Raw genomic sequence first — 12,639 nt, 5'->3', positions numbered from 1 at the left:
TGATGAGGCAGGGCTAGCTGAGGTGCTGTTGGCAACTGATGGGTTTTTCAGGAGAGGAGCCAGTTTGCCTGAGGGATATTAGGCCCTAATAGTCTACCCATGCTCCAGTAGATGGCCCTAATGCCAGGGACCTAATGGCAGTATTAGGTAGATGTGGTGGATTTTCAGAAAGAGCCCATGAAGCTGGGAGGGAAAAGTGGTGGTGGGAGGAATGGGGAGAACGTGAAGAGGGGGTATGGGGTAGATTTGATCAAAACACATGTGCATGCATGAAATTCTCAATATAACATAAAATGCATAAATAAAAAGGGTGTGAAAAGGGTGTTAGTCTGACAGGACTGTTTGAGGTCTGAAAGAGGGGAACCCAGTCGCCGAAGCAAAGCATTGGCTGTCCTTGCCTTTTCTTTGGCTCACATAGCGAAGGCTGCGGAAGATGTACAGCCCTCCTGCCTCCAAGTTCTAGGATGCTAAGAATGCTGATCCTTGCTCTGGAGGTTGGGGATGTGATTTTGTCGGGAGCTGATTTAGTTTCTGGTCCCTGTGGCTCACCTGTAAAGCCCTTCGGCCCTTACAGAAGCTGCTCTGGCTCCTGTCCCTCCCTGTCATTCAGTGCCCATCACAGGGACAAAAAATGCTGGTAAGTTTTATAGTCACTCCACCCTACCCTGTTGTGGGTGCCAAGCCCTGGTGGCCAGAGCAGCCAGGATGGAGTTTTAATCGCAGCCCAAGGAATGACTCTAGTAATACTTTTATTTATACAGCACTCTGTCTCCGATGTCCTAACCTCCATTCATTAATTTTTTAAAGCAATATTTATTGAATATTTTTCTGGTGAATAGCACATTCTATTCTAGTCTATTCATCGTAGACAACTGAGGAAACACTCAGACAGAGAACTAAGAAAGGATACTGCACGAGCTGGAGATGTAGCTCAGCTGGCGGACGGCTTGCCCAACACACGTAAAACCCTGTGTTCCATCTCCAGCATCACGTAAACAGGGGGAAGTTGAATGCACCTGTAATCCCAGAACTGGGAAGGTGGAGGCGGAAGAATCTGGGCTTCAAGGTCTTTCTTGACTACATAGCAAGTCTGAGGCCAGCCTAGGCTTCACCAGATAGTGTCTCAAGAAAACAAAGTAAATAATTACATGCATAAATAAACCGGCTGTCAGTGTTTTTTTTTTTTTTAATGATACATTTATTTTAGAATAGATTTAGATTTACAGAAGAGTTGAAATGATAGGCGAGTTCTATCCCCGGTTTTCCCTGGTATTAATATCTTATACTATCATGGTATATTTGTTATAACAAATAAAACAATGTCAGCACATCATTGCTAATTGAAGTGTGTAGTTTATTTACATTCTCTTACTTTCTACACACTCTCCTTTTAAAAGGAAGGACTTGTTCATTTTTATTTCATGTGCATGGTGTTTTACTTGCATGCATGTATGTGCACCATGTGAGTATGCAGTGGCCCCGGAAGTCAAAAGATTTCCTTGGGACTGGAATTACTGAGCCACCATGTGGGTGCTGGGAGCTGAACCCCAGTTCTTTAGAAGAACAGTCAGTGCTCTTAACTGCTGAGACCTCTCCCAGCCCTACCTAACATCCTTAAAAATTGTTTCAGGATCCTGTCTAAGATAGCACATTAAATTTAGATATAATGTCTCCTAGGTCTGACTGTGACAGGCTTGCAGACTTGCTTTGCTTTTGATGACCTGGATGCATTAGTAGAATGTTCTTCTACTTGGGTTTGTCAGAGACTTTCCTCCTGATTAGACTGGGGTTATGAGTGTTTGGAGTCAGAGGCAAAGTGACATTCTTCTTGTATCTTTCCCATCAATGTCACCTGCTATCACAGTGATTTATCAGTTGACTTTACCTTGACCAGCTGGCCTGTGGACCTATGGAGTGCTTGCTAATATTTTCCACTGTGAAGTTATTCTTCCTGTCCCATTCATTCATTCGTGTGTGTGTGTGTGTGTGTGTGTGTGTGTGTGTGTGTGTGTGTGTGTGTGTAATAGTGTCTCATGTGCCCTAGGTTGATCTCAAACTTGCTACATAACAGATGATGAACTTGAACTTCTCATCCTCCCAAGTGCTGGGATTGCAGATGTCTGCTAGCCTGTTTGGATGATTCTGGGGAATCCAACTCAGCTCTCCCTGCATACTAGGCAAGTGCTGTATCAACTGAGCTTGGCAGCAGGCACCTTTACTCACTGAGCTGTCTTGCTGGCCCCACTCTGTACTCGTTAGGAAGAAATTTTTTTGAAGGGCTAATATTTTCATGCATTTACTTTCAGTCTGAACCTATTCCCCCCACCCCACCACCATTCTTCAAAGGAACAAAATTCCACCAGACATCTGTTTGCCTCCAGCATCCATCTATTTTGCCTATTGTTTGGGCCTGGGTTCCAGTCTTAATCCTTAATCTTCTTATTTCTGGTAGTTATTTCACATAGACATCTATAGTCATTCTTAATGGGTCTATGCTTCATTTCCTCATTAAAAATAAAGTTATCCAGCACTTTCTGGGTGCTAAGTGTGTTCTACCTTCCCATGCCTTATTCAGGCACATCTGACCCCAGGATGGAGGTGATATTATCGCCTTCAGGTTAGGGCTGAAAACGGTGATATGTGTGTGGTGAAGTCAGTCGAACAGTCTGTACTGGTCAGGCTGGACTTCAACCCTTGGTCTGTAGTCCCAGAGGTTAGCACCAAAATATGCTTTGACAGACAGGTTCACAGAAACTTGAGAGAATAGTTCCAAATGTGAACGCAGCTTTGGGTTAACACAAGTCAAGTCTTTGTGCCTAGGTTTGCTGACCTGTTCAGTGGGGACAATGGTGTTCCCTCCTCCTAGGACTGTTATGAAGATTATTGGTTCAGTGCAAGCAATGGGGAGGATTGCTATTATTATGCCATTTTTTCTTTTGCACTTCTAGGGACTAATCTATCCACCATCTGTGTATAAGCCACCCATCCAGCAGCAGTACCGCCTGTTTTCAAGCTGTAGACGTTTTTAGCCTTTGTGTTTTTTCTTTTTTGCGAGTGTGCATGTGTGTCAATCTGGTAAAAGATACCATAAGAAGGAGGGCTATCTAAGAAGAGAAAGGTGGTCAGTGAGCGTGACAGTGGGGCAAGAAAGAGTAATGGTGGTGTGAGTATGATCAGGATACATTGTATACCTGTATGAAAATATCATAGTGACGCCCATTATTGTATATAGTAAGTACATGCTAATAAAACTTCAACAAATTAATTATACTGAAGGCTCCCAAAATACTAAAAGATACAGTTGGAATATAGCAGTGCATGTAATGAGACATGTACTTATTTACAAATACATCGAACAATAAGATCTAGGGCCAGTGAGAAGGCTTAAAAGTGCAAGCCTGGTGACCTGAGTTTCATACCCAGAATCTGCATAAAGGTGAACAGAGAGAACTCCACAAGTTGTCATCTAACCTCCTCATGTGTGCAATAGCACATGCTCCCATGACGCACATGCAAGCATGTACATGTACACAGTAATAAGACTGAACAAAACAAAACTAAGATCTAGAATTGTAACCTTGAGATAATAATGATGCTTTGAGAATTGTACAATGACTGTAATGAACTATCAAATACCTGCCATTATCCTTTTGTTTATTTGTTTGAGAATTATTTATTTTATATTTATTTATGAGTGTTTTGCCTCCATGCATGCATGTGTGGCACACGAATGCCTGGTACCTACAGAGGTCAGAGGAGGATGCTGTATCTGTGGAACTGGAAATTTGAACACTTGTCAAGTGCTATGTGAGTGCTAAGAACCAAACATGAGTTCTTTGCAAGATCAGCAAGCATTCTTAACTGTTGAACCATCTCTCCAGCCTCCTTAATTTTTAAACAGTTATAATGTTTTTGCTATTTCATATATGCATATGATTTATTTTGGTAATTTTTACCCCCATTGCTGTCTCTCATCCTTCCCCATTCCTGATAAACTCCATCCTTTTGGTTTCTTTCCTTTGTTTGGATTTGGTTTGTCAAGACAGTGTTTATCTGAGTAGCTTTGGAGCCTGTCCTGGAACTCGTTCTGTATACCAGGCTGGCCTTGAACTCATAGAGATCCACCTGCCTCTGCCTCCTGAGTGCTGGGATTAAAGGTGTGAGCCACCACTACCCAGCCTTGTTTTTGTTGTTTGTTTGTTTTGAGACAGGGTCTGTCTGTGTAGCCCTGGCTGTCCTAGAACTCGATATGTAGAGCAAGATGTCTTCAAACTCACAGAGACCCACCTTCCTCTGAGATACTGCCACCATACCCTCAGGGATGGGAGGCTTGTTTTTTGAAACAGGGTTTTACTAAATAGCCCTGTTGGCTTTAAATTCACAAACTTCCTGTCTCAGCAGGCCAAATGCTGGGGGGTGCAGTCCTGTCTGTGCCATGGTTTCCAGCTTGTTATTCTTAATGAGAAAGGGTTGCTCACTCTTAATTTTGTATGTGTCTTGTTGTCTAGGTTTATATGAAAAAAATGCTAAATTTTAGAAAGAGATGAGTGAATCTTTTATAGCCCCTTCCTTACAGCTGAATTCTTAACATGGACTCCAGATAAAGAACTGAACTGGGGGAGTTCCTGAGATCTTTTCCAGCCCTATGATTGTGAGTCTGACCCTGAGGCATCCCGGGGTGAGGAAAGGGACTCTTAGGATGGAAGGGTGAGGAGAGGGACTCTTAGTATGGTAGCCCCAGGACATGCTTATAACAGGCCTTTCCAGCCACTGTCTACCTTTCCTGCCCAGCAGCTGGGCTCTGGGGCTAACAGAGGCATTGGAGGCTCTCCTGAGAGCCTTTGCCCTCCCAATCAATACTCGCCTTTGTAGATCTATTGACCCAGACCTTTGTTTTCGGGAAACAGCTTCCTTTCTCCTGTTAACCCCAGCCAGACTGGCCCTAACTAGATGACTTCTGTGATTTGGGCTCAGCAGTAGGGGTCGTGAGTAAGAGAGGAGTGGCGCCCCATGGAAGAGGAGCACCCACCAAAGACCAGGAGCCTCGGATGCCAGACCCTTTCATCTGAACAGCAGGCCCACTTCATCAGTGAAAGCACTAAGCTTTGAACTCAGCCTTTCTGGACTCCAATACTGCTGCTCCTCCTGCTTTCTAGGGCCCCAGAGGACTCTAGCCCCACCTCAAGATTCAACATTCCCTCTTCCCAACTCTCCCCTAGTGCTCCTGTGCCTGAAGGGACATGTGCATCTGCCAGCATGAGCACACACACACACACACACACACACACACACACACACACACACACACACACACACACACACACACACACACGCACGCGCACACACACACACACACACACACGCACACACACACACACACACACACACACACCTCTTCCCATTCTCCTATTCTTTTCTGCTTTTCCTTTCCCTTCTCCCTTCCTCCCCCTCTCTTCCTCCCTCCCTTTCTATCTTCCTTTCTTCCTTTTCTCTCCCTGCATCTTTTTCTTCCTCCATCCTCGCCCCCCCCTTTTTTTTGAGACATCCCACTGTATATAGTCAGTTCAGGCTGGTCTCAAACTAGTGCTTCTGCCTCAGCTTCACACTGATGTTACAGGTGTTACAGGCATGCCACATCACCACACAAGCACAGTTCTACAGATGTGTAGTGATTAGGAAGAGCTTTACTCAGAGTGAGAGAGGGCCGCTGACTCAAGCCTTAGGGGATGGTGATAAGGGCCTCCCCTAAGTCTGCATGTTCAGTGCCTGGGTGTCCTGCACTGCCATCGTAGACAAGCCACAATTCTAAGTACTGCTCTTCCTTGGGCTTCTGTTTTGTTAATATGCAGTCTCTAGAGCAGTACTAATTCTTCTGACCCTACAATGGTCTTAAAATTTGCGTGGGAAGAAGATGAATACACCAAAGGTATGCTCTGGGGTCTAATGAGGGAAACCTCGCCAGGAGAAGCTGAGATACTCATCAGGCTCCCAAGTTCAAGCCAGTCCAACATTGTTTTATTAGTTCATCAATTATTCATCCCCGGGAGATGGCAAAGAGCCAAATACAGTCATGTCTCAAAAGTCAATGTCTAGTAAGGGAGGTGCTTACAGGACATAAACTAAAATATGATGTCATAGAGCTTAGAATGGCAACATATGTGTTGTAGTCTCCTTGCCCATGGTTTCACTTTCCATATGTTTGTTTGCCTGCAGTTGACTGTGGTCTGAAAATAGCAAATGGGAGATTCTAGGAAGTAAATAGTTCATAAGCTTTAAATTGCACACCATTCTGTGTAACAGTATGAAATCTTGTGTAGTCCTGTTCCATCTTGCCTGGGATGGGAATCACCTCCTTGTTCAATATATCCACACTGTGTACTACCTATCCGTTCCCTGTGTTCAAGCAATCTTTAATTTTATTTGCTAGCTCAGAGTACAAGACTAGTGATGCTGGCAGTTTAGATATGCCAAAGAGATATGCTTTGAAATGATTCCTTTAATTTGTGATGCCATAAGTTGGTGGTTGAGTAAAGTGCAATAAAATATTTTGAGGTAGGGAAAATATACTTTTATCACTGAATGGCATCATCATCCAGTTATTACTTATCGCTATTAATCTCTCACTACATTTGACCTGCAAATTTTACTGTACATATTCAAAAAGATGCAGAGCTCAGTGGTACTTGTAGTTTCAGGCAGGTATCCACTAGGGACCTTGGAATATGTTCCCATGGATAAGGGATTGAGGGAATGACTATACCCTAATCAGAGCAACTGTCTGGATTACTGAGTAGTTAGTCATTAGATCAGAGAGGGAGGGAGGGACTAGCTCCCTGAGGGGATTCAGTTTATACAAAGGTTGGATGTAAAATGTATAATTCTCAGAAGGCAGGGATTGCGTTAGGTTGTTAGGGATACTATGCTTCGGACTTAATAGAAACTACTTTCCCAGTGACTCTGGATCTTTGGAGTCTAAGAACAATGTGTCACTAGGTTGAACCTCTTCTGAGGCCTCTCCTCTTGGCTTCCAAAAGGCTGATTTCTTACTGTACCTCATGGGGTCTCTTCTATGTGTGTGCATACATGCACATTCTTTTCTTTTGTTGGTTTTTTTTTGTGTTTTGTTTTGTTTTTTCAAGACAGTCTCTCTGTGTAACAGTCCTGGTTGTCCTGGAACTTGCTTTGTAGATCAGGCAGGTGTCGAATTCACTGAGATCTGCCTGCTTTTGTCTCCTGAGGCAGCTATGCGTGTGCCACCACTGCCCAGCTATGTGGGCACACTTAGTGTCTCTTTGTGTGTCCACATTTCCTGGATGAATCTGACACCAGTTAGGCTGGAGGAGGGCCCATTCTAGTAGCCACATTTAATGGAGTCATGGCTTTAAAGGCATTGTCTCCAAATCTAGTCTCATGTTCAAGCACTAGGGGCTGCAACAAATGAATTTTGGAGAACCTAACTGAGCCTCTAGCAGAGTGACTGTGGAAGAGGGAGAAGTGGGCCTAGGTGGTAGTGATGGGCAGAGTTAGATGAGGGAACACCTTGGCTCTCTGGATTGGGTTTCACCCTTTAGGACTTAAAAGTGCCTGCTGCTGGCTTTGGCTTGGAAAACCTCATTGGAAAGCAAACAACCTCAGCTTCCTGTCCCCCATGCTGTGATCATTCTGGGAGGCATATGATCTTTCAAGCTTATGGCCCCTAGGGCTGATCGCTGGAGCCACGCCCCAAGGAAGGGTCAGTTTTGGCCCTCTGCCTGGACTCTATGGGATCCATGCCCAGCTGGGTGGGCCCTGGAAGCTTATCAGAAACTTTCCAGGAACTCCCACTTAACTTACGTGACTACACAACACCCATGCTGTGCAGAGTTTTATGGGTGTAGAGAGGAAGAGAAAAACCAGGGATCAGACTTCTGCCTTTTGTGAACTTCCCATGTCTCAGAAGGTTCAAGGCCCCACTCCAATGCCCTTGGGTTCATTTTCCTCCCTCTGCCTCACTGCATACTGTTTTCTTTCTCCATAAAATGAGGGTCAGGCTAACACCACTAAAGGCCTGGATCTTCAGGCAAATTTAGATTCTGAACCAAGAGGAAGTGATGGTGGTGGAAGATGTTTCCATTCTGGGTAGAGGCACTCTAAATTTTATATCCTGGCCAAAGTGGAGAGGCTTGGGTATCTGCTTTCTTAAGCTATGAAAGGCTGGCTGGGTGCTAGGATGGACAGGGATGTGTGTTGGCTATTTTGTTTTTTTTTAAGTAGAAAATGTTTTTCTTAGTTCTTTGAGAATTTTGTACACTGGGTTTAATCACATTTATTCTTTGTTTTACTTATTTATTCTTTCACAGTTTTACACATAATAGTGTAATATACTTTGATCACATTCTTCCTTTCAGTAGCATCTCTTACTCCCCCCATCCCCACCTTCGCTTTATTTTCTCTCTGTAGAAGAGTGAACCCAGGGCCTTGAACATTAGGCAAGTGCTCTGTCATTGAGCTATGTCCCCAGCACTTGTATTTAAAGTATAAAGTGCAGTGGACTCTGCATGTATTTTAGTTCAGAGCTTGACGGAGTCTTCACGTACAAATACAGTAGTGTAGCCACCACTGCATGATGATCTAGAACAGACCAGCAGCTCAGCAAGCTGCCTCCTTTGTACTTCAGGGGGCAGCTCTATCTTTCCTCGGATACTGAATAAAGGAATCACTTGGTGGGTACTCTTTCACTTCTCAGTTTTGTTTTAAGGTGCTGGGAGTCAATGTTAAGAACTTAATGGCAAACTCATTTATTGACGGTATTTGGATGTGGGGCCTTTGAGAGGTGACTGGAATTAGATGGTGCCATGAAGGGTTACCTGAAGGTATTAATGCATCTGAAGGAAGAGGGAGACCCAAACTATCATGCTTCTTTTGTCTCACCACGTGATGCTCTGCACCATGTAAGGATGAACTAATAAGGTCCTCACCAGAAGCTGGTACCCCACCCTTGGATTTCCCAGACCCACAAACTCGGAGCTAAATTATTGGGAGCAGAAGAAGCCCCGAGTAACTGAAGTCCTGGATGAATATGTATTGCTGACATGGGGACAGCCACAATAAAGACTGAAGCCTTGAACCCATGGGAGACTGGCAAAGTCATTCCCCATATGGTCCTTGCATGATAAGAGGGATGGCAAAAGCTTTCTTAGGGGTCTGAGTGCAAGCAAGTGACCAGTGTGTACAAAAACTATCAACTTAGCTTCCTCTTCCTCCAGGGTATTTACAGCCTGAGACTGCTCACCTATAGAGACCCCCCCTACCATTCCATCAGAATACACACAGCCTTCCTGAACTCAGCTTTTTGTTCATGTATCTATTCATTCTCCATTTCCTCAGTATCCCGAGTCAGGATTCCAGGACCCACGCCTTGTGGGTGGCAGTACTAAATAAGCCTCATCTTTTAATATAAATTACCCACTCTACGATATTTAGTCATGGTGACAACAGAGTAAGACAGCTGCCATCTCAGAAACCTTAGTATCTCCCAGGCCACCATACTGTGAGATAAATTGCATGGACATGTCGGTTATGCATAAAAGTCTTGCAGGTATCAGTATTTGGGACTCCTAGAATATTCATGGATAAGCTCCAAGATGACCATAACTCCAGATTCCAACCATTCTCTTGGTCTCTGACACGATGGAGCAGAGATATGTTATCCCACTGGTCATGCCACTTGTACTCTGCCCAGACCTCTGATCCACAGCACACAGGTACATAATACAATGGCTGTCTTAAGTAGCTAAGTTTTGGGGTAGCATATGACGTGTGTATAATAGGATAGAAAGAGGATGACTTCTAGAAGGGCCATGGTCTTCTTACTGGGTAGAAGATGTAAAAACCCCAAACCAAACAAAGTTGCTTTCCTGAGTCTTCTGTCTGCTTGTCCCACCGGTGCTCTGACCATTCCTAAGAGTTTCTTATCACTTTTAAGCCTCGAGTCAACCTTCTTGCATTGATTAATTTTTGTAAACTTGACACAGACTAGAGTTTCTTGGGAACAGGGAGCCTCAGTTGAGGAATTGCCTCCATCAGATTGGGTCATGGGCGTGTCTATGGGGGTTATTTTCTTGACTAATGATTGATGTAGAAAGCCCAGCTCACTGTGGATGGTGCCACCCTTGGGCAGGTGTCCTGAGTTGTTTGCAAAATAGGCAGAGCAAGCTATGGGGAACAATACAGAAAGCAGCGTTTCTCCATAGTCTCTGCTAAGGTTTCTACCTTGAGTTTTGACTGGGACTTGTAAAACAAACTCTTTCCTCTCCAGGCTGGTTTTGTTTAGTGTTTTGTCATAGCAAGAGAGAGTAACTAGAATACCTCTGATCTCATGGCCCTGGAAGCAGAAGGCATCACTCACAAGTCTTTGCCTTCTTAACAGAGCTTTTGAAGTAAGGGTATATGCGATGTCTGGGTATGCAGTGCTGGGAAGGCTGGCCAAACCACGGGGGACAACCTTTTCTCTGGCCACCAGATGTCCTTTCTGTAGCACCTAGACAGGAATATCACTCAGGGAGAAGGCCCTTGGTGACTTGTGTTAGTGTTCAGGCATCTGTACTGGCCTGTCCTTGGGGTTCTGACAGGATATGCTCTCAGCTGCAGTCATTAAGAGCACCACCTGTGCACATTCACTACATTCCCTTTTAAAAGGGCCCAGTTCACCTCTTCTCTTCCCTTACACTCCCCCCATCTGTTCCTTTCTTCTCTCTGCTTCTCTGCCTGTCTCTCTGTCCCTCCACCTTGCCTGTCTTTTTTCTTCTGCTGCTCCTGTCCCCCAGAGGCCAGTCTCCTCCCTCCCCTCCTCCTTTTCCCATTCCCTTTCCCCTAATAAAAATACCCCTCCACGTGAGCTCTGTCGCATGATGTCTTTCTCGCTTGTGCTACTTTTTAAATTACAACACCTTGGCTTTGAGAATTCTTTTCTGAGGGCCTAGTTTTGTGTCCACCTCTTTTCCTGTGTTATGAGATCCTATTTTCACTATATAGACATGGAATAATATGATGGTTGGTATAGTGGCTTTTTGATTGCTGTGTGACAATGGATGTTGTCTGGCTTCCCTGAACTTCAGTTATCTTAGTCCTGGGTGTGTCTAGGGCTGTACTGAAGATACTCAGAGAAAATCACTCATTTGCTTAAGAGCTGTGCAGCCTTTATTAACATGTTGACCAAGCAAAATGAAACCTGAGTTTCATTATTACCAACTTTTAAAAAGCTATGCATATTTGTGTATGTGTGTGGCGGGGGGGGGTCAGAAGTCAGTCTCTGGTATTGTCCCTCAATGTGTTCACTTTGTTTTTTAAGATAAGGTCTCTGATTTTTACCTGAAACTTGCTGTGCAGCTATGTCGGCTGGAAACTGAGCCCCTGGGATCCACCCATCATATCCTCCTCAGCACTGTAATCTCAAGTGTGTGGCATCTCACCTGCTCTTTTTATGCAGATTCTGGGGACTTAAACTTGGGCCCCCATGCTTGCATGACAAACACTTTACCAAGAGAACCATTTCCCCAGTCCACTCCCCCCCAACCAGGCAAAGATAAGCCCAAGGTCACAAAGCTGTTAGAAAAAGACATGTGGTACCAGTTTATGTCTATCACCAAAGTGCATGCCGTTTTCACTCTGTCTGTATTTTGTGCCATTGCCTATGGTTCCGAATGCATGACTGTGAAGGCTGCTTGGACTCGTAGCCATGCCTTAGGCTTGTGTAGCTGTGTCTCTCACCCTGAGACACACCTCCAGTCTCAGTGAGTATGGGTGTGTTGGTGATGGCCAGGGAGCATCCGCAGCCCTGAAGAGTCCCTGGACACTGGTGGTTGCAGAGCAGCACAGCTGGCCTCCCTCCAAAGGGCACTGCTTTGATACTCTCCTTTCTGTGATCCCCATGGGTGGGGAGGGAATGGCTTGCAAGCTTCTCTTCCTTAAAACAGGTGTGGGAAGAAGGACTTGATTTATTTTATCTTTTTAAAAAATAGCTTTTTTAAAGATAGAAATAATATAGCACCTAAAACACCCATTGAAAGTGTGTAATTTGGTGACATTTGGTATATTCACAAAGTAGTACAGCTGTCACCATAAAGCAATTTTAGCACACTTTATCATCTCATAAAAAGATATTTTATACCTCTTAGCATAATCGTTTCCCTGCTCCCTTCTTGCCATCAGCCCTAGCACTGTCGACTTGTCAATTTTAGACCTTCATGTATACAGAATCTAGTAATATTAGTTTTTAGTGACTTGTTTTGCTTAGTGCAATGATTCTAAGTTTTTAAATTTTTTAGCTACATAGAAATTTTCAAATCACATTTATTTATTTTATTTTACATGTGTTTATGAATGTGGGTACACACATGCCACGGTGCACATGTGAAGGTCAGAGGACAACTTTTAGGAGTTTGTTCTTTCTTTCCACCATGAAGTTCCCTGGGATTGAACCTAGGTCGTTGTCAGGCCTGGCAGCAAATGCCTTTACCAACTGAGCCACCTTCCCAGCCCTGATTCTAAGCTTTAGCCACATTACCAATGTGTTAGTGTTTCATTACTTTTTCTAGGGTGAAGGTAAAAGGATACTGAAGGACTGGCTCATGATGGGTGGCGAGGACTCTAGGCTACACC

This window comes from Cricetulus griseus, chromosome 6, assembly GCF_003668045.3.
Source record: "Cricetulus griseus strain 17A/GY chromosome 6, alternate assembly CriGri-PICRH-1.0, whole genome shotgun sequence".
NCBI lineage: Eukaryota > Metazoa > Chordata > Mammalia > Rodentia > Cricetidae > Cricetulus > Cricetulus griseus.
Note: the sequence above shows the minus strand (reverse complement) of the source record.